Raw genomic sequence first — 24,324 nt, forward strand, 5'->3', positions numbered from 1 at the left:
CTAAAATAGCTACAGGCTCCCTGTAGTGTCACAGAAATGCAGCCATTAAAACAGTTTGACTTTTAAAGTAACAAAACCGATAAGAAATCTGTGACCTTGTGCATCCCGTGCGTGTACGTGCCTCTCTTTGTACATGTCATGGCAATTCTTAATTAAATGTTTGGTCTAATTGAGCGGTATTTCCCAGTAAGTAGGAAGTAAGGGCTCTGGATTTATTTGTTTTAAAAGAGTCTTTGGCAGTCAAAGCACAGCATCAGCGTGTACTCGGCTTCACTAAGGGAAGCCTTCCTTTATCTGCGCGTGGTTTCGTCTTTGTTTTGCTTTGAGATGAACAGAGTGCTGTGCCAGCCATGTGATTCCAGCCAGGCTGCACCCATCCGCTGTGGCTGTAAGTGAAGGGCAGGACTTAAGACTTTCATCTCAAGCAGCCAGTCTGTACTCACAACACACACAAGGTCACACTTTACTTTCAAAAGACTAAGAAAGGTCAAAGTTTTGTTTGATAAGCACCTGTTCCAAGGCTGTTTTTATTCCAAAATACTGCGGTACAGATTTAGACTGTAATGGCTACATCACCTCTCCGCTTCCATTTGAAGCAAAGTGGAATTTCCTCATTATTTTCCTATTCTAATTTTTGGTCCGTTCGATACTAGCAGTCTCAAATGCCTGAATATCTTACTGAAAATTAAAAAGGAATATGCACGGTTTGGTTTCAAAGTGTAATTTCTCTCTGCTGTCTAAATCTCTCATTTCCTCTCGTCTCATTCCCTTACGCTCCTTTCAAGTTCCTCTCCACAAATTTCATACCTAAGTCATCAAGGTCTCAAGATCTGGCTTTTCTCACTCAACCTGTAAGTCCCCCTGATCTCCTGCCAGAGAAACCCTTCCAGTCCATTGCTTAATTAGTGTCTGATTGAAAGAGAAGTTTAGGACCTAAGAAAACTTGGCAGAAACAGTACTGGACCAAGAATCCAGAGAGACAAAAAAAGGGAAGGAAAGGGGTAAAAAGTAAGAGGAACCTCTGTCTCCTGGTGAGTGGATTGGAAACAGAAGAGGCGACACGCGGACCTCACCGGCTCTAGAACCAGACAACTTAATTAATGTTTAGAGCTAACGCCTGAATCTGATCATCTCAATTCAGTGCCCCCTTTTCTTCTTTTGTGCCACTTGTATCTGATGAAAACACTGGTGGCATTTTCACTCAGTAAAACAATAAAATATTAATCAAAAAAAAAGTCGGGAGAAAAAAGCTGTACTGATTTGCAATTTAAATTACCTGAGACTTCCTGGCAATTAATTACAGTCTATACGAGTGAGTGAGGGTGAATTTACATGCGTGTGTGTTTCCTCATGTCATTATTCTGGTATTGTATCACAGTGTATTCAAGGCACAATTTACCAAGTGGCTTTCTTGTATCATGTCCCTTAAAGAGCACCATGAACACCAAGTAATCACAGGAAATCAATTTAAGAAAACATGACAACACTGGCAGCACTGCTAACAGCCTCACAGCTTTCTAAATAGACCCAGATGACACTTAACCAGAAAAAAGCTTGGGATGGTTTTTTTCCTTGTTTTTCATGACAAACATCAAGAGCAAAGCAGTAGGAGAAAAGCAGCAATAACAACTGAGAGACAGAGGAGATGCGTGCTAATCATAGGACTCCCTCAGGAGAAATGTCTTCAGACAGTTCATTTGTCACGGGAATCTGAAGATGACGGTGTGAACGGAAGGAATGACTAATAGGTGATAATGCATATGATGTAGGGAAAATAAATATTGTCACATTACAGTGTATGGCAGGCACAAAGACTGTGCTCTCCCAAAGGCAATTAAAAGACAAAGGAAAGAGGTAATCGAGGTGCTGTGTTTCAGATAAGGACTGAAGAATTTTTTTTGCAGCTACCTGGTAGCCATCAGCACTTCCAAGGTTGGATAAAAAGCAGTGAAAATTAGGAAGAGGATAAGAAGTGCTTAGAGAGAGAGGGAGAGCAATGCAGAAGGACAGCAAACAAGTTCAGATTCTGCAGAGTATACATCAAAATTTCTCTGCCTGCAAATACAGCAAACTAAAAAACTAGACAACAGTTTATTATTCTGCAACAAAAGCATACAAACGCTGTGCTAGGGATACTGCATTGTGAAGACTAAATGACCTGCTCTTCTTTACCACTACAATTTTTGAGGGCCGTTGTTGTATTGAACACCACTAAAGTAAGGGGTTCTATTTTTAAATCTGAAAAACTAATGTCACAAGCTCTCCAAAGTATTTTCTGCATGGTTTTCACATCCAATTTACAGGCCATATAAAAATGAATCGAGTCATAAAGACGTCACCACCTGGTTTGTAAACTGCCATTTCGAAGACTCAATTTTAGCATTGTGGCATTGGCTCTCCTTTTTATATTTGGTTTTTTTTTTTGTAACTGTTAAGTTACAAGATAAAACTACTGAGCCTGGTTAACAGTGCAGCGATGGACTGATGGACATCGCACAGTCACAGAAACCTGCTAACGCTAGGCGACTGTTAGTCATGACAAAATAATGCTAAAGGTTAAATGTTCACAAAAATTTATACATGGGAGTTGTTTAAAAATTTGCCCCAGAACAGCTGTTGCAAAAATGTTCATTTCTGCTGGGCATTTTAGCATAGAAGTCCATGGGGACTCATCTTCAGAGCAATTTGTCATCATTTGAGTAACTGGAAATGAGGAACCGTTTCTGGCACTTCTGCATGAGCCTTATTATAGTCTTGGATGTTGCCACTCTGGTTTTAACCCATTCTGCACTTACAGTAATTACAACAGTTCCATCAAAATTAGAAAGTGCATGGTAGAAAAGAGAAAATGTTCTTCACTCCTGTCCTTCAACACCAGTTTTTGCACAACTTTATTGAAAATGTCATTATCACAACATCTTGACTGCCAAGACACATCATTCCTGATTTTCTGGAGGTTGAAGATGCACAACAACCTCAGCACTAAAATCTCTCGCAACCATTCATTTTTTAACCTATGGTTCATTTCAAGAAGTCATGTTTTAATAAATGTTCTTACTTTACATTCACATAAGTGTCAAAATGGTTTATGTCTCTCCACACACTTACACTTAATCTTAAATGATATACAACAATTTATCAGCTCTTTGACATTAGAATTTCCTCTGGTTTTTACATTTCAGGACTACAGACAGTAAATAATTAGAAAAAGAAATAGTCTACAAACTACATAAGCAGAATAAATGTAGCCTACAGATCAGAATTCAGTGCTATGTTGGGTTATAAGTGTAACTTGCGTGTTTCCTTAGGGCATGCGGTCATTTTTTTACCATCCTTCACCCTACAGCATTTACCTTGCAAAAGATTATGTTCAAGATGCCCCTTTCAAATGATACCTTAAAACCAAAGTGCAACCGGCAAAAAAAAAAAAAAAAAAAAGCATGGCACAAAACAAGTTTGATCTTCTGTTTTCTGTATTTATAATGCAGAAGGTGTGACTGCGTAGCAAAAAGAGCAAAGGAGGATGGGCCAACTTCAACCCACATTCTCATCCCATGTCTGCTTTCAGAAAGGTAGGCCAGATGAGGAGAGTGAGACCTGGAGCCCATTTATATTCATTACAGAAAGACAGTCTGCTCTCACTCTACCAGTCCAGCCACCATCTCTCTCCATCTCTCTGTCACATACTTCAACACGCCAGAGAAGAGACTCTGACAAACCAAAAGACAGATAGATTCAACTTCCTCTGCATAAACAAGAGGTAAGCGAGGTGATGCTGCGTCTGCCTCTGCCATCAGGATGAGAGCTAGAGGCCACCAGTTGTCCAGACTGTTACAGCCCCACAGTATACCGGCACCACATCACTAACATGTTACACACTAAGTCAATACATGACACTCGGCTCATGGTGTAATAATTCCTGTGCTGCGATATTCACTCCATCTGTAAATTTTACGTGGTGATAGCATATTCTGCGCATATGTTACCTCCATCTGCAAATCTAATATTGTGAAGAGCTTACAATGCATATTTACACTCGAGGACACATTTCTGTTCATTTGTTTTTCCATCTGTGCTCGTGACAATCTGAATAGCTGGTGATGCACATCGCTTGCACAGCCTTCCCAACCCAACCTCAGTGTCAGTGAGAACAATGCATATTTAGCTTGTTTATTTTCAATATGTCTAGCTGTTGGAGTATTATCTTTACTTCATTGCAGGTTAAAAATATTTATTGGCCCTTCTAAAAAAAAAAAAAATTCTTAACAGTATGAAAGAAATGCCAAGTTTGCCTAACATTTGATATTTAAAACATTTCCGATCATTTAACTGGACTTGCTTGGGTTTGCCAGATAAAGCGTGTAGATCACCAATAAGATTTCCATGCAGGATCTGTTGGTGCATGGGTTAACAACCATGGTGTGGATAGGAAGAGAAATGGAGAAAGGATAATGTGAATAATGTTGTAGAGGTGAGGAGAATATCAGCCAGGATCATGAGTTTGAAGGTGGAAACTGAAGCAATGAAGCTGAATGTTCTTCAATGAAGAAATGCAAGTAAAATGGAACAGGTGTGATGAGGTGGTGTTAGACAGATATAGTGTTAAAAAGAGAAATGCAAAGTACAGGTGGCAGAGAAAAGGATGGATGAGGTGAACACGTATTTCAGGAAGAGGCAGGAACATAGGGTGACATAAGATTGGAGAAAGGTGTACACAGGTAGACTGTGCCTTATGAAGAAGGTGCAATCTGAAAGAGATACAAAACTGCATAGTAATGTCAGGGGAGAGTGTAGCTACGCAGCACAAGAGTCTAGGCTGTAAGATGACTTCGGAAATCAAAAGGAGGAAGCAAAAGAAAGTATATCTATGGATTAAGTAGTGGAAGATTAGAAAGAAAAGGTTGCGCAGAATACAGGGAGGAGTTGAGACACGCTATGGGTGGTAGGGAGGACTGGGAAAGTACAGCTAAAGTGGTAAGGTAAATTGCTAAGAAGGTGTACCCTGTGGGTTTGAATGAGGAGGTACAGGAAAGTATTCAAAGGGTTGCTGAAATATGTTGAATATGGAGCTGCCAGGTAGGAGGAAAAGAGGAAGGCTACAGAGACGATTCATGGATGTGGTCAAGGAGGTTATTCAGAAGGTTGATGTGACAGAGGAGGATGCTTGGGATAGGGTGAGATGGAGGCAGATGAACCACCGCAGTGACCCCTAAAGGGAACAGCCGAAAGAAGCAACTCATGCATAGAAATGCTGGAGAGTGCACATTGTTAAGCTGCTCTGCTGAGAGAGCATACATCAGTTGTAATTTTCTCAGAATTGTTAGCCTGACTTCTTTTAGACCAACTATAAAACTCAAACAAAAAACATCTTTGACAAAGAACATTTGCTCATATTGTTTCCTCAATTAGACTGAACAGCCATAATGCTAAAACCACTGAAAGTGTAATGTTCTGGGAAACTTCAGATTCTGATATTTACTTGGATGTTATTTTTCATGAGGCACCCCCTAAACATTCTCACAAATGATCACACTCCCATAGCAATGTCACTGGCAACGGCCTGCAGTAGTACAATGCACCGTACCACAATGGAGGGAGGAGAAAAAAAAAGAAAAAAAAATTTGCTGGAATGAGTCAAGAAACATGACACAGTGTTGACTTGGTCTCCAAAATCCTGAGATTCTAATCCGATCCAGTACCTGCAGGCTTTGTCAAAACAAACCCGGTCAATGGAGGTTTTGCCTTATAACCCACAAGACCCAAAAATCTGATTCCAACATCCTGGTTGCAAAAACCACATGGCACCTAAGAGGTAACATATTCATACCATGGTGGGAGCTGCAGGAGGTGAACCTGTATAATATTCAGCAGGTTGGATCATCAGCCTATAATATCTTCACAGATCAATAATTTGCAATTACGCCGGTGACTGTGGCTACAGAGCCAGTCGTCCTAACATAACAACATTCTTGGCAGTCCAGTAGGGTACCTGTTTCAGTGTAATACTTCACCTAATTAACTGATAGTTACAGCCAGGGACCACTGCTGCACTGCACATTTTCTCTTTATGCTGCTTCTGCTGTCATGGCTAAATAGTAGCAAAAACACATGCAGAAAAAAATTATTTAGTTTTACTATCCCTACATATAAAACGTTCCTGTTGAAAAATTACAATCTACATTTACCATCACCACGAGTTTTTGGATTATGAACACAAGTGTAGGTGGTGTTCATATTCTAAAATTAGATTATGTTGGAACAACCATTAATGTCACCTACTCTAACTTTACAATATATTGCCATTCTAAAGATAAACGGATCCTATTGTGGTTACATAAGGTATCGTAGAGTTGTAGCAATGTTTTTGTATGAAAAGGTTAAGTTTATCCAATAAATCCTTCAGTATGACCATATGGCAGGGACTTCAAGCAACCTGGTCTACTGTGAAATAGGAGTGACAGAACAAAACAACAAAAAGCCTTCTGGAATTCATTACAGCTATCGCAGAGTCTCAAAAACAGAAAATATATTCATTATACAAAAGAAAAAGAAAAGAAAAACACATTCTACATGCAAGCACACAAACACACATCAATACACAATTAGCCTGTCTCTATCTTAATTCCCTTTACACGGAAAATAAAATGAAAATGTCAAATATATTAAGTTACCTACTATCCTCTCCCTCAGAGAAACAGGTGGCAAGGTGCTGAGACATCGCCACCAGGTGGACAGGGGGTGGAGGTGCGTAATTTGGCTGCTACAAAGAAAAGTCAGAATCACAGCAGGGATCCTGGAGTGTTTAGAGGGTCACCTTGTGCAACAACAGGCACAGAGCAAAACTGTGAGGTACACAGACGGGCTGCAGAGTTGAGAGGGACAGACTACAAACACTGAAAACCTGCCAGAAAACTGAGGTTAAGTGACAAAGTGCTGCAGACTTCAACGTATGTGTGACGCATTTCTGAACGTAAATCAAATGCCCACATGCTAGCTCATCTTTCCACAGCTTAGAGCCAGGCCATGTTCTTCTATCACCACCACCACAATTCTCTTTCCTCCAGCTCTGGCGAGCAATCTGACAGAGGGTTAATCAAGCCTGTTCATTATAACGTCAGATTTCATAAAAAGCTTAGGCAGTATGTGCAGATCCATCTGGGGGGTTAGCAAGATTGATCAAGTAAAGTAGCCGACCCTCATTTCTAAAACTCACAGACAGATGGCTGGAGGTGCACATCCTGTCAAATAAGTACATGCACATGATCATAAAAAAGGAAGACATCCCAAATCTTCATTATGAGAGATTCTGGATTTGTAGCAGAAATTAAGGGCAAGAACACTGAAAATATGTGAGCTTGCTGCAGGAGAGACTGGCAGGCAAAACAGGAAAAGGGAAGGAGAAAAGCCTCTCAGTGTTGAGAGAAAGAGCAAGTCTAGATGTGGAGCATGTATAAAAACACTGTAAAACAGTGTCTGTCCATCTTGCCCGAGGCAGTGCTGATAGCCCTGACATTCACTCAGAGAAAGAAAAAGAGTGAAAACAGGGATAAGAGAAGGCCAGGAACAGTGGGCACACATGCATGACAGAGCTGAGCATGAATTCGTCAGCGGGTTGGGAAGACGCTGGAGTGTGTCGGATCCAGGACCGCAGGAGGTGTGATGGATTAAGAGGCACTGGCAGAGACAGAGGTCCTCCCTGAACCGTGGAGCAAAGTCCAGCGAAACACCATCACTATCCCTCTCCATATCACCAGTCGTCTTCTCTCACTCTCCATTTCTCACAGCTTCCTTCTCTCTCCCCCCTTTTTATCATCTAAACTCTCCATTTTCTCTTCTCTTAATCCTTCTCAAGACTGCTAAAAAACTGAGCAACCATGCCTTAACACACACCTTGCTTTAGATCTACTAATTCTCATGGCATTTCCTACTTCAGATGATTTCAAATGAGAAATCTTAGCTGCAAGTAATACCTAACTACTATGATGCTAGCAAATAAAATGAGATAGCTTAACTCAAAATAATGAAGATGATATCCCCAGCTGTACTGCAACACATAACATACTGATGCATGTACTGTATGTAGTGTATGTACTGTAAGTACGTCACAGTTTTTGCTATAGTCATACCAAGAAATAATTACATTTTCAATGCAGTAAGTGAAGTCAGATCTTCTAAACTGGAGTTCCAAACCTCCTCTGGCATCAACATCAGCACAAAAACATTTGCTAGGAGCTTCATGTCATGGGTTTCCATGGCTGAGCAGTTCCTGTCAGTGTAATATACAAGTGGCCCAGTACGTTTGCGCATATAATGTAATAGTAAGGCTGAAAGGACAAGAAGAGAATATTTTGGCAGCATTTGCCCTTTTCTATCATCCTCTCTTAAGTCCTCCCACTTCTCCGTCGTATTCTGATCTTTACCAAATCTCTCCATTGCTCTTCTGTTGCAGAGCAGACCAGCTGCTACATGACTCAAGCGTACATAAAGGTTATATATAAAAAAAATAAATCAAGAGCAGCTTGTACACAATTTAAACTACAGTTAAAAAGACTTGAGAAGTTTTAACACATGCAATGCAGTCCAGAATTTACACATGAATTACAGGTCGGGCAAACCTGTAGGTGAGAATGTAAACATCTGATTCAGTTGGAACAGTTATTAGATGGTTTTTAACCCTCTCAGCTCCCTAGTATAAAGTGTACATTGTGTTTCCTGCATCCTATATACTCTAGAAAGGTAGCAAAGCCTGTCTAAATCAAACAGAGTAGTTCAAATCTAAAGCTAACTATCTCATGCTATACAGTGTAGCACAAAAGTGTTAAACCACTCATCTTTTGTGTTTTTTTTTTTGTAGGAAATTTTGAAAAATCTGCAGTAAATGATTGAAACACATCCAAACATACATAGAAATATATTCTATAAAGGAAAAACAGACTAGTATGTCCACCTTTGTTTTTCAGCACAGCCTGATTTCTCTTAGCCAAGCTTTCTTCTAATTTCTTTGAGTGGTCTTCAGGAATAGTTCTCCAGACTTCTTGCAGGACATTCCAAAAGTGCTTCTTTACATGCCGACTGCCTTTTGTTCCATTCTCTGTCAAGCTGATCCCATGCTGCTTCAATGTTGTGATCCAGGCTCTCAGGAGGCCAAACCATGACTGATTGAAAAACACACAGTGGAACAATATCAAGGTATTCTCTTACTGCATTGGCAGTATGCTGGGAGTCAGACACTCCCTGTTATACCTCCTCCACACATATTGTTAATAACTGAATTAAAAGTTGGACATTTGGATTCGTCACTTCATAAGACCTGTTGCCACCGATTTTCAGACAAATTCTTGTGTAATTTGGTATACCTCAGTTTTCTACCTATTTCCCTACCCAAACTAGAAAAGAGAAACTGGAGAACTAATACTCGAGACCACTTTACAAGTGAGTGGTGGCTCAAGATTTTTGCACAGTACTATATGTGAGAATGGGAAACCGCTTGATTTTCCCAACACTATTCAAATTTTGTGTGTCAAAACACCTGCGGTCTGTTCAAAGTTCCCATTTTTTCCCCACACAAAGATGCAAGGAGTGAATAAATATATGAAAGTGAATGGCTTGGTATACTTCCTTACACATGGCAACTGCTTTTCTGCCTTTTAGGATTAGAAAAATGCAAATTAATCTGTTTGCATACTGGCAATATTCCTTTCCCATATTTTGCAAACTCAGAAACCATTCCAATGTAACATTTTTATCAGTCAAATCTGCAAGAAAGATAAAGGACTTTTCTCACATATGGGGTACCTTTTGCAAGTGGTACAGAAATACAACCCTTGTAAATATGTGAGATGTGCCACATCTCAAGCCTCTCAGGCTGCATTCACACAGTTTGTCCTTGTACACTTCTCCAGTGTGATCAATTAGCTCTATATACTTACTGACAACACAAGTGACAAACGAATACTCCTAAGTGTAGACACACACACACACACACACACACACACACACACACACACACACACACACACACACACACACAAAGACACACAGCAGAAACAGTCAAACCCACTGTGAAAATTTCAGCCCTGAAAAAATAAAAATTATATACTCTGAGACAGACATCAAATCATAGTGGGCCCATGTTGCCAAGATAACAACAGAGAAAAGCTTTCTAAATGACAAAATGATATTGGCTGCAGCCAGTCCACAGCTTTTTCACTGTCTTCTTCTCCAGTGCCCAAAGCAAAGTCTGTCTTACTATCGAAATAAAAATCTTCTTTTGGCAATGTATTTCTTCTAAACTACACCGATACAAACATTATTTGTATAACATTTTCATACGCTCACTGAGGCAAGGCTTCATTCAGCTTCACCAACTGTTCTGGATGTGCTCTTACATATAACTCTCCCCGTTTAATTTCTGCCCAGCAGAGGCTCTCCGCACGAAGTTTCAGTCTCGTGAAGTGAGCTGAGCTTGAAGCAAAAGGGAGGAGTGAATGGAGAGAGGCAGAGTTGTTTTGTTACCGCACTCGGTGCAATGATGCAATTTATAATTAAAATGCAAATGGAACGACAGGGAGTCTCTCTTCACCTTGTTTTCACTTTACTCCAACATTCTCAGGGGAGGCTGATCTCTGCCCGGGATCTATGTATCCAAGTCAGTAAATCAATTTTTATATGAAGCACCGAAATCAATTTGAGACTTAGGCTATACAAAAACTGAAGTACAAGACACTGTTTAGCTGAGGAAAAAAACTTGAGATGCATGGATGGACACATCCAGCCTGTGGCTATAAAAACAGTCTTTTGCTTTGCTATGATGATGTGTGAGGGATTTTTAAAAGCTCAAATCCCTAAATTGAAAACTAAAAGCAATTATTCAGCAACAAGAAAACACAGACCTGTCTGACACGTCCACCACTGACCTGTCTCTGTTTTGACTATAGCTTATCACAAAAGGTGGTTCAAGCATCCCCTAAGCTTTAATCTCAACAAACAACAAAGATAAACACTGTGGAATGAATCATTTGAGAAAGTTTTATATCAAAAGTGTGCCTGACAGAGAAAACGATGGAGAGGCCTTTTTTAGTGGTTGTCCTTCAGCATGACTTTGTCATGTAACACATTTCCAGCTCAATTATCTGCATCCAGTGGATTTCAAACACATTTAGCAAGGACCAGAGAGCTTGGTAATTAGCAGGATCCCTGGCTCATAAGGGGACCAAAAACAAAGCCTGTCTTTAGCTCTATCTTTATCCCCTTCGCTTGTCTAATCTCTTCTTATCCTTCTCTTTTCACAGAGGGTGTTGGACATCATGTATGCACTCTGTCAGTTTCTTTGTATGCCAACAGGTTTCAGCTTTTCTGGACCAAAGCATTATGCAAAATGAAAATGCAAGAAACTTGGAGTAGGCCTGAAAATTAGTAAACGGGTACTATTAAATTGTATCCCACATAAAACAAATTAAAAAAAACCTATATATTGAATTACTCTCCACTTTGTTGTTAGGTACACCTTACAAATACTGGACCCCTTTTGCCTTAACAGGTACCCTAATTATTTATGGCACAGATTCAACAAGATGCTGGAAGCATTCCTCAGAGATTTTGGTACATATTGACACGATAGCTTATAAATATTTGTCAGCTACACATCCACGATCCAAATCTCCAATTCCAGTACGATCTATGGACACCGAGGCCATCACGGTCATATTCAAGAAACCAGTTTGAGCCATTTGCACCCATCAGAAGATGGTTACCCTCGGGTCATAAAGGGATGGAGATGGTCAGCAACAATACTCAAGACTGTAGCATTTAAACGATGTTCAATTGGTACTAACGGCCCCAAAGCGTGTCATCAAAAATATCCCACTGAACCACTGATGGAAGGCAGGATTGATCCATGATGATGTTTACAGCATATTCTGACCCTACCACCAAAAATCTGAGACTTTTGCATTCTTCTATTGACCAATTTTGGCGAGTCTATGCAAATTTTAGCCCGTGTTTCCTGTTCTTAGCTGGCAGGAATGGCACCCAGTGTGGTCTCCTGGTGCTATAGTCCATCTGTTTCAAAGGTTGATATCTTGTGCATTCAGAGACCCTCTTCTGCATACCTTGGGGGTGATGAGTGAGTTTGTGAGTGACAGAGTCTGGCCACTCTCTGAACTTGAGACAAACTACCTTTCTCCTCTGAACTCTGATGTCAACAAGGCATTTTGATCCAGAGAACTGCTGCCCACAGTATATTTTCTCAATTTCAGACCCTTCTCTGTAAACCGTAGAGAATGTTGTGTGGAAACTTCCCAGGAGATCAGCAGTTTCTGAAATACTCAGACTAGCCAGTCTGCCACCAATAACCATGACACATTCAAAGTCACTTAAATCACCTTTGTCCTCCATTCTGATGCTCGGTTTAGACTTCCCAAGGTTGTCTAAATCATGTCTACGCATTGTTGGTGACTGGCTGATTAGTTATTTAAGTAAAAGAGCAATTCATAAGGTGCAACTAATAAAGTGGCAGGTGACTATATACTCACAGGACCCTGTAGCATAGCACAGAATATCAAGTATAATGAAACAAAACTTAACCGACCTCCAAATGCAGCATTGTGTAAACTACAAAGAGTATTGAATTTCTGATAAAATATACACAACCTGAACTATTCCTACAAACTTGATAAAGTACTAATAACTACTGTGCAATTCTGATTTACAGATTTCATGACATTGTTAAAACTCAAGGTATTAAAGTTAAGACCATAGCAGACTATGAATGTCCACCCACTTTCCATTTTCGTTTCCCTTTTAATTATGGCTTGAAATCCAAGCAGCTTTGTGCATCTCCAAACACTCATAAGGTTTAATTTCAGCAAGGAATAATTTCATTATCCTTAACAATGTTCACTATGGTGCTCTGTCTAGAATGGCTGCCTATGCTTGCATTTAGTAGCTTTGAGTTTGAATTCAATAACAATTATTCAAGACAATTATACTTTTAAGTACCATAAAGCTACAAATAATCCTCTTGCAGAAAAAAAAAAAAAAATATATGCAGATTTAGGGGTTTGCTAGCAATTTTAAGATATCAGTGGTGGGCTATATATACAATAATGATTCCAAAATCTCACAGTAAACTACCGAGTGCTTAAAATATTTACTATGTAGAAACAGCAGTGTAGGAAGGAAGCAATTTCAGGCACAATGAGATTTTATGCCATTTTTTCATTTAATTCCTCCTTACCATTCCCTCCTTACTCTCCAACAATTATAATGACGAACTGTGCCGGCAGCAGTACAAGTTACTGAATTTGTGGGATGTCATCCTCAACAGAGCCATGTGTGTCTGCATAGTAAAAGAACAATGACAACACATCATGTGAATCCACTGATATTGGATTGGGGGAAAAAAAGAAAATATTGTAGAATTTTGAAAGCATGTCTTCAAATACCAAGTGCCAATGACCATTCACCAATTTATCTTTTCTTCTTGTATTGCTCTCACAGGAAAAATCTGTGAAAACCATCAATGAAGGAAATATTAATGTAAAGTATGAACGTCTTTTTTGTGAAGTACATCTATCCCTACTGCTCTCTTTCCATTAGCATTACAAAGTACATAAATCCCAGATGGATACACACCAACACACCCACACCCACACACACACACACACACACACACACACACACACACACACACGGAGCCAATTAAGTTCAACTGTTCGCTTAATGTGTCATACTGTCACATCACTGTGCAGCAATATTGGGATCAAGGGTGCTCTAATGTCGTCGAGGGTCAAAGCTGGGATTCTCTCACACTACCACTCGTCTTTACCTTGGGGAACAATATTCCTGCTTCTTACCAGATGTCATCTCTAATCTCCTTCTGCCTGAAGAAGTGAACAATAGAGACCATTCAGGACCAACCACTGAAGCAGGCAGTTAAAGTACAGGGTCACCATAAGCAATGGTCCGGGGTAATCTTTTCTTGAGACTGTCCTCACAAAATAACAATGGAAAGCAGTACAACTGGGGCCCAAGAACAATTCAACAAATGTTAAGAAAAAAGGTCCAAGACTGTGTAGCTCAACCAAGGCTGAAAACTACTGCCAAACCATGAATGATTTGAGTCCCAGAAAGATATCTGGATCTGGATGACTTGTGTTTTACGTTTCTTCAAAACAACACACAAAAGTGTACATCTTCTAATCTTTCCAGTATCAATTTGATGGGATCCAATATGACTAATTTTATCTCATCCCTAAAGATTTCTTCCCAAAAATTCCTAGATTCAAATCCAAATATGGATCAACTCCAAAAGTAGATCAATACAACATCTGGTAAAGCAATCCTGCTAAGAGCCAGACAAACCAAACCAAATACTAAACCTGGAAAGTGGAATGGAAAAATGACAACAAACAGCACAGGATTTCTCTTGATTTCTCTTGATTTCTCCAACTGTATTACTACTTACTTTCTCTCGTGGCTCTTAATCACTGTAGTATAACATAACAAAACATATTTTTTCTCCAGTAGTGACTTGTTTGGATCGTCAGTGATACAATTCCCTGCTGATTGGGCATCTCAGAAGTATTATTTTACATCGTCTAAAGTGAGCAAAATGACTCAGAGAAGTAAGAAATGCGACACAGAGACTCAAGTCAGTTGCATCTTACATTATGTTTTGGAATTGCCCAAGTCTGTATCGATGAGCTCGACCAGATAAACTGGCTTCCTGAATGCAAAAACTAACATCAACAAGAAGTGTTAATTCTTAAGAAATAGCCGAAGCACGCCGTGAGGCTGTATTTTAAAGTACCTACAGATGAGAACAAAGAAATACACTTCGTAATAATGTACTTCCTAAATTTATACAATCACAGGTACTTTATATCCAATAAGAGAATACATCTGACTCTATGATTTAATTTAAACTGTCAACAAAGTAATTCTAGGAGATGAATGAACCATTTAAGAAAGTTCATTCCTCTCTTTATTTAATAGAGCTACAGAATTCACAAAAACATACTGAAACCAGGCAGTCTCACAGACCATTGATGAGATTTGGAGACAGATGCAGTGCTCTCTGTCTTATTGCTTTGCTGTTGCTCTTTTCAGTAAAAGAAAGGAAAAGGTAGTTGTGCTAATAAGTTCAGTTCCATCCATCGGTTACACATGGTACGACAAGGGTTGCTCCTTTGTGTGCCCCAACGTCACTCTGCTTCCCAATTACCACACTTATACACATACCCACACTGACACCCACACATGCGTACACTCATTTATATTCAGGAAGAATTTTAAATGCTCTTCATTAAATTCCTAAAAGATGGACCAACTCTTAAATCTAAAAGTGATCTTCTCACCTTTTACACATTGTTATCTATACATTAAAGAGCACAGATATTATACAGCGAGGGCTGAAAATTACCCATCTCACTCGGTAAAGTGTCAAACCGCAGCCCTGATAATAAGAATGGAAATGCAGGTAGCACTAACAGATAAAAACACTGTTGGTCAGACAAACCATTAACAGCAAGGATGCATAAACCTTTAAAAGAGAAATGTTAGCGAAATAAAGGACAGGTAAACAAGCATCAGTCTATTCTTTCAAACTATATTCTCTCTTATTTTTAGATAATTTGCATAATGCAAAAGCTGAATGTTTCATTTGTAACAAGTATGGTTTATTAATGTAGCTTCAAAAAAAAAAAAAAATTCTCTTTCTAAAAAAGATATGACATTCAAAATGCTAAAATTTCAAAAGTTTCAACTTAAATATAATTTTGAGCTGACATTTTCAGTATTTACTTGCAGGAACCCCAGTCGAGATAGTGGTGGGCGCTGGGTGCCTGCAGACGAACATCTCTGTTTGTCTCCTGACACCTAAATGCCAACCTCTATCCTTGCACCACTGAAGTGGAAGAGACTGCAAAGTTGCAGCCAAAAGCTGATACCACCCAACTGGAAATGTGTCATATCATCTATATTAATCAGCCAGCATCCTGATTTGAGATCAGTTCATTACCTGCACAAGGGAGCTCACGGAAAGTCGGCACTGGCAGAATCAAATCCAAATTCCCATGAGACTATTAAGATAACAGCTGCAAAATAACTGCTGGTGTTAGTAAAGGTGACAAAACCTTGTGAGTCACCCTCCAAATCTAAGCCTTTCTAATTTGTGTTAAGGTTACAAGTGTTCCCCTTAGTATTCTCTGCAGCACTGAGCCTTTTGGAGGGTCATCAGATGTTGCTTGGTACCACAGTCAGTTCTGAAAACAGGAAATGCCAGGCAGATAAAGCTGCTAGACTACCACAAACACACATTCACACACAAACACACACACAGTGACATTTCAGATCTTCACAGTAAATCTGGGACCGTAACCAACAGTTATGCTCTGAATTGAAGCTCCCCTAATTCATCTCCTTCTCTTTCACTATCTCTGAGAGCACTCCTGCCACTATCGAACTTTTAGCGCTAAAACTCATCTTCCTCGCCTGTTCTGCCATTTGAAATTACTCACGTTAACTATTTCAAATGTTTTGTCTTTTGTCTAAATGGCCTTTGTTGAAGAATGCCTTTGGTGAAGACCCCCTCTGAGATTATCACTCTCTCTAATGAAGTCATTTGTGTCAGGCAGGCACATTCCAATCTCTAAACAGCCAATCAAAAGCACCAGAGAGACTTTCTCTGCTCTGGCAGATGCCAGGATGGTGGCAACAGTAGACAGCGATGGACTTAGAGATGGAGGCAGATAAAAAAAGAATGACAAGCCTAAAAAAACAACATATAAGACAGCATGCATTTAAAAAAAAAATATATTATTATTATTATATATATATATATATATATATATATATATATATATATATATATATATATATATATATATATATATATATATATATATATATATATATATATATATATATATATATATATATATATATATATATATATATATATATATATATATATATATATACACACACACACACACACACACACACACACACACACACACTAAATATGTAAAAGTTATTTAAGATGATAATGAATGGGGAAAAGGATGGATATAAATGAAAGGATACATGCAGACACAAAATGAGTAAGGGAAAAAAAAAGCAAGGAATGTCTTCACAGACAAAAACTAAGAACGCAAACACGAAATCCAGATGTCAAAACAAATTAGATTTCAGTCTCTGCAACTTTGGATAAGCAAGCTGGACATGTCTGGATGAGCCATTTTCTTCATATTTGCAAAAAGAATTTTCAAATACAAATATTTCATTGCAGTTTTCACAGTGAGATCTCATTAACTAGATAACTAGAACCATGATGATTCCCACAAGAGTTGCTACCAAAGTAAAATAAAAATTAAAAAGTACTCTCTGGTTTCTAGTTTGGTCACTTTGTGTCGATAAAATATCTCGAACAACTTTTGTGCCGTTACCCAGAGAGATCTGTGAAAGGAACAAAATCAGACACAGTGAAGAATGGAAGATGTAACAATAGAAGAAAAAGGAAAGCGGTGCTGGACAATAAACAAGCATGAACCTGTCCAGTCACACAGTATGTGAACAGTATTGTACTGGTTGGTATTAAAGTGAACTGGGCTACCTGTCGGTATGCAGTCAGTCAGATCATTGGCATCTTACCATTTGCCAGTCAGTACACTAATTAGATCGGCTGAAGAGTATTTCGTAGTTACACTCAAGTACATTTTACTAATTGTTAACTTTAACAATTAGTAAGATTTAGCTGAGATCAAAAAAAAAAAAGAACAACACCAGGACAATTTAATCTTCTATATTTGAGTTGAAGTAATGATCATCTTGATACATTTTCATATATCAAGCATTAAAGATATATCAGTGAAGTACACAGGTAAACTGCAAAAAGCATATTTGAAGAAAAAAAAAAAAAAAAAAAAAGAGTACTGGAGACCGCCAATGCTACCCTTCAGTCTCCAATCAGGCAGACCTATCGATTTCAAAATCCTACGTCGCCCTGTTCTTCAGTTATCGCATTCACAAGATTTTCAGAAAACTTGACCTCTGACTTTGAGATCACCGAGATTCAAACTCATGTCAGATTTTAGTTGATACAACAACAGTATCAATCTTAAGCTCCTACGTCTCTTCGTTCTCGCATTCACAAACCCACCCAGCGGGGTGATGACAATACCCCATTGGCCTTGGTTTTGACCATTTTCAAGTCACTGACTGGAAGTCCCATTCTAATCAAGTGCACATGCTCAGAAAGTACACGTCACGTTCTGTATCATACAGACCAAAATTTTATGTCAAGGATCATCACTGGTGATAAGAGCTAGGTCTTCGGGGATGACTCAAAAATCAAACACCAGTATTTTAGTAAAACAGACCACATCACCCAAGCCTGAAGGATGCACATCAGCTCAAGCAGTGCAGCAAGGAGGATGTTGTGCTACAGTTAGACTGTCAATGAGGAGTTCTACTTTAAACATCCTGAGGTGTGTGAGTGAGGACATTTGGTGAAAACAACCTGAACTGCTTGGCTTGATACTGCGCCATCATTACTTTGTCTGCCCTCTCATGGCACTGTGAAAACAGGAGTTTTTTAGCCACCCCAACACAACAGCTGCTTCCCACCTGCCCTACTCAGCATATCTGGCTGCCTTTCCATTCTTTCCCTGCTCTATAAAGAAACTCAAATTAAGAGGTCACTATTTCAACATAGCAGAAAAAACTCAATATGCTCAGCAAATTCCAACATGCATAAGTGTATCAAAAAACTAAATGAAAAATACAGTAGTGTCTCAAATGCGCAAGAAAAATACTGCTATTACTGGATATCTGAAAAATTACGGAGTGAATAATATGCACCCATACCCGCTACAGGTATTGGTTCTCATCTGTTTCGGGATGTTTCTTTGCACTCCAATCATGAACTAAGAGCTCAACAAAACTCTGTTTAAACTTGATCTACATAAACGCAAACAATCACACAGGCACACTGAGCAAATTAGTTTGCATCCGAGTACGGCATTGCATTAGCAGTGAGAGTCCACCTCGTGTCCTTGAGAGACTGTTTTCTTGCACGACTGACAGCTAACTGTTATGAGAAAAAACAAGAAAACACAAGACAGCCAGCTACAAATCAAAAAAGGAAGGAAAATAAAAAGGCAAGAAAGAAAGCAAATAAGTAAGCGAGAAAGAAACAAAATGAAGATACAGGACATACTATAAAGCCAGGCTTATTCAAGAGTCAAGGCATGCGTGCCCTATCAAAAGGAACCCTACCGGAGGAAAAATATAAATAAAACACAATCATTAACCAGCTCTGCCACACTTAACAAGGAGCTCAGAGAGATGAGGGAGGAGGCATAAGTGTAGGGAGCCGCAGGGTTACCGCAGCAACTGAAATTAGAACCTAGGATAACAAGAGAAATGAGAATGTGTGGGATGACCCAGGTGAGGCAGACGAAGAGGGGGAATAGACAGAAGATGAGAGGCAAAGTAAGAAAAAGATTCAGAGACAAAATAACAGATCCGCCTTCATTTTGTTGAGCATCCCTTACACAACAATGTAATAAATTAAACGCTGGTAGTTGTTGTCATTTAAAATCTTAAAGCGATGTCAGCACCTTATTCCTCTGATGCATCAGACAACGATAAATACGCTCTCCTGTAGTGTGACATTATCGTCTTTTTTTTCCTGTATTGTACATGTTTACATATAGCTAAAGAGTTATATAACTGTGTGGAAACTGATGCTATAAATAATGTATGATAAATTATTATAACTTTGACTTCCAGTTATTAATTAAGTCAGTTTTATTTGTATGGCCCATAGTCACAATGATTCTCAAAGGATTTCTCAATACCCACACTATAAAAATACATTAAAAATGCCTTAAAAACTCAGACCATAATTGGAAATGAGGCAAATCTCCAACCAACACTTAATGAAGACTTTTTGTTTTTTTTATGAAAAAAAAAAAAACACGAGAAAACTGGCAGCAAAGGTGACACTAAGAGGATCACAAGGGGCCACAACCACCAGTTTCTCACTGGCTGTGCTCACGGCTAATGTGAAACTGATGCAGGCTGGTGACATTCATTCACTAAAATCTCAAACTTGACAGACCAAGTGCTAGACGCTCTGCCCCATAAACAGCATCACCAGCCTATTCCTAGACCAAAAAAATTAATTTGTGACAGTGCATACCAGATGATGAAGTGAATGGTTACAGAGTAATGTTATCTGGGTAAACAGTAATGTACAATCTTGACACATTATGGCAGTTATCACAATATGTACAGTAAGTTTAAACCAAGTTAGGAGTAACATCTATACCAAATAACGCTCTCCTATTACTGTTCACTGGGAGCACAGAAAGAAGCACTCCGATATTCCTCTTCATTTGACAGCAGCAACACTGCCATTTTAAATATGTACAAGATAAAACACACAAATATATATAAAACGTCTAATTATTAAGCCTTACTTAAACATAGTTGGGTTTTTTTGTAAATTTGCTTGTACTTTTATACTTTAGGTACCTTTTTAATGATAATGCTTGCAAACCTGACTGTGAAAAATGTAGATAAAAGAATCAAAGGCAGTGAATTGTAAAATCACTGTTTTGTTTTTTTTCAAAAGCACGTGTGCTCATTTGGAATTTGATACCAGCAATGTGATGCAAAAAAGTTGGTACAGAGGCATGTTTGCCACTATGTTGCATCATCTTTCCTTTTACCAAGACTGTTAGACTGTTGGGAAGTGAGGAGACCACTTGGGAAAGCAAGATGTTTTCCCATTGTTGTTTGAGTCAGAATTCAGCTGCTCACCAGTCTGGCGCCTTCTTTGTTGTAGTTTCCATTTCATAATGAGCTAAAATGTATTCGATGAGTAACAAGTCTGGACTGCAGGGATGGCTGCAACATGGCTGAGCAGCAACTACAGGGCATTAATGCAGAATGTGGTTTGGCCTTGTCATGCTAAAAAAGCTAATTATTTTGATGTGAAAGCTGGATCACAGCATGTGCTGCTGTAGAACCTGCATAATATTTATATTATATATACACTCAGCATTAATGGTGCCTTCACAAATGTGAAAGTTACCCATTCCATACATTGTATTCATTAGCATACCACTGCAGATGGTAAAGGGATACACTTTACATCCAGCATATATTTTTTCCATTTTTGTTTTACCTGTGATTTGTTCTTTTCACGGTAGTTTTACTTTGCCTGTAGAAGCAACAATAAGTGTGTTCCCAAACAAATTGTTCTTTAAAATTCCTGTCTTGCCCATGCAAAGATTTTCACAACAGAACAGAGTCGGATTTTAATGCCGCATTGTCTGGGGGACCAAGAAACATGCTTATTCAGCATTGGCTTTCATCCCTGTCCCTAGCATACAGTGATTTCTCTTGCTCTTCTGGATCTTTTAAATTTCAATTCTAATTTTATTTACCTAGCACCAACTCAAAACAACAGCTACTCCGAGGTGCTTTAAATTGCAAGACAATATTAGAAAGCAAACCCCTCAACAATCACACAACCCAATTGCTACACCTGACACTTAGCAACAGTGGGAAGGATGAACTCCCTAAGAGGAAAAAGCGAGTTCGGGGAGGAGTATTAATCTCTCAAAACTAATGGGGGTAAGGGGAAAGAGTGGAGAAGAAAAAAAAGAGCATGCAGCGAAAAGTATAAAATGCAAACTATGGGGAAAAAAAAAAAAAAAAAAAGTAGAGAAATTTTGATGGCATTCAATAAATGAAATGTCACGCAGTAGAATAACAAAGAAATGCTCAGTGCATCAATCATTTAATTACATTACATGCAGTAGATGAACTAACTTCCATTTTTTGGTAATTTTACAGAGTCTATAAATGAAGGGTACATCGGTATACAATTCCAGTATTGATGTAGTTTTCAGCAAAGCTATATACATAATCAAGGCATAACAGAATTACTTTAATTCAGTGATGGATTTTGATTTCGGTGTGCCACCATGAGATTTTCAGAGCTCCCTTGTGAAGCATTAAAACATTTCTAGAGTCAACACTGCTTACAGGAAATACTCGCCTCTAAACAAATATGCAACATAATGATCTGTATAATACTGATAGAATTTAAGGAAATCATCTAAACACAACTGACAGTTATGAATTTAGCTGTGAGTCTTTATCTAGCACCTTTGTTAGTCTGCTTGGAAGTTGCCAAGAGACAGATAATGCCAACTGGAGGCTGGCAGTTTATAAGGTCTGAGTGTTAAGACCTTAAATGCCAATATTTGTCCCAAGGGACGGAATAATTAAGGCGTAAAGATTTAAAAGGCTTGTCACATATGGCTGGCCAGCTGTCACATCTGTCTATTCATATTCATACCGGTAACAACTGGGCCTATACTAAAGCAGCAACAGAGGATGTAATGGCTGAGCATTAAATGTCAGCAGACTGAGCTACAGTATAACTAAAGACTTCCACAAGAAAGCACCCTGAATGAGTAGAAGCCTGGCATTTAAAACAATTCACAAGCTCCACTTCTCATTTTAGACATTCACTCCCAAGTGGAGTGTTTCAAAAAGATCTATTCCCTATGGCTATACTGCACACATTCCCAGTTTTCAGTGTTACGGGAAGCAGCACTGCAAAACCAGCAGAGGGGGCACAGTATTGCAGCCTCAAGTAACTCAGAAGCAAGATGTAAGAGATTGGCAAGTTTCACTTTTTACAGCATCAGCCAGACAATCTCTCAACGGAGTGATTTCTAGGTGCAAATACCTGAAAAATATCTGCAATGCCATAAACCACTAAGCTTGCTTGTCCCAGCAGCACACTTTCAGCTATTAAATTAAACCATGTAAATGCACCCTTTTTTTGCATACAACCTCTTGCTTTGACTTCCTACCTTCATCGTGGTTTCACTCAAAGATAACCATAAACTTAAAAAAGTAATCTTACTTGAATTGTATAACCTATCATAGTCTTTCATTTAGCGTTACCATGCAGGACGAATCTGAAACCTTCTTTGCCGTTTAGGTATGATTTCTTGCTGGTCAGACATCAAACTGCATGCTGAGGCAAGAGAAAAAGAGAATTTCTATGTCTGGATGATGAAGGCGTGACTTTATGGCCTTTATGAACTTCAAACAGCTTGTTTTGGTCCAAATCATAGAACAAGTTGTTTCTTTGTTGCATTTATAGAATGGTTACTTTATGATAACCATAGATAATTTTCAATTCAGCCATAATTTATCAACAAAAGCCATGTGGGAGGCAAATTATTCAAAACAAATCCAATTTTAGTCCATGTCACTTTAGCCAAGCTTTGTGGGCTTGAAGTCTTGGATCTCTGTTTATACTGAGTTTTAACACTTTTCTTGTGCTCTTTCAGAGTTTAGAAATACCCATGAATTGGAAAAGGCCTTTTATTGCATCTCCAGTCCACATTTGCCCTTTTTTCATTTTGTTATGCTTGGCTTTTCAAGCATGAGTAAGTACAGGCTATCAGATGACAACATTCTCCTTATAGCTATAAAACTGCAGTTCAGGGTCACTTCTTGTAAATGAAGGTCTAACTCCTGAAAATCTGTGTTGCTGCTCACTTGAAGTCTGTTTTTTTCAGACCTCTTGGTGTGTTTTTAATGCTTTCACTTGAGTTTAAAATGTTTTGAAAAATGAAAAAAGAAGTTTGCAATAAGTTGCATAAATGGTGCAATCATAAAATTCTGAGACTCCATCATACCAGAATAAAATCTTTCCACTCTCCCCTTCAAGATCAGATTTTCTAGTCTGAATTCAGCTCCAATGCTAATTTTAGATTCCTATGTTGAAGTTCCCTTGTACATCTCTGATTTCAATAACCCAAATAAGCCCAAATTTGACTGAGGCTCATCAATGCTGATAAGAGAGCAATTTTACATTGAGGTCTACAGCTTCCAAACCCAAAGGTAGAACTTCCAGTCAGAAGCATAACCAGGACCATGCTTCACTAGGTTTTGAACCATGAACTTTTCTCACTTTGCCTTTACATTATTATCTAGCCCTTCAACACACTCAAGTAAAAATGACGTTTTCCTGGTTGCACAAAGGTCATTTTTACATATAGCTGCAGACTGAATGAAATTATGAGTGCAACTCGTCTGCTCCATCAAAAAGTATAAAACACACAAACCTGAGTTATTAATGTTTGTAGCAGACAGTTTATGCTACATTGTGCTAAATTTAACACCAAAACCCATATCTTACATATCTTACTGCAGAAAAACCTAGAGTGATGTGTGGTTTAACGGACATGGCACACTAATAGTATCTTCACAAAGACATGG

General features: G+C 38.7%; 1 protein-coding gene across 2 annotated transcripts in view; it reads right to left on the reverse strand.

The window, feature by feature from the left end:
• The window catches only part of spop (speckle type BTB/POZ protein), a 96,098-nt gene that overhangs the window by 52,274 nt on the left and 19,500 nt on the right, over positions 1-24,324 (reverse strand). Inside the window, exon 3 of one of the 2 annotated variants that reach the window (XM_019357680.2) lies at positions 8,948-9,155. The exons of the other annotated variant lie outside the window; for it this stretch is intronic. The gene's annotated coding sequence lies outside the window, so the exon portion shown is untranslated. The remainder of the gene's footprint in view (positions 1-8,947; positions 9,156-24,324) is intronic. 2 annotated transcript variants of the gene reach the window in all.

Source organism: Oreochromis niloticus, linkage group LG4 (assembly GCF_001858045.2).
Source record: "Oreochromis niloticus isolate F11D_XX linkage group LG4, O_niloticus_UMD_NMBU, whole genome shotgun sequence".
Lineage (NCBI taxonomy): Eukaryota > Metazoa > Chordata > Actinopteri > Cichliformes > Cichlidae > Oreochromis > Oreochromis niloticus.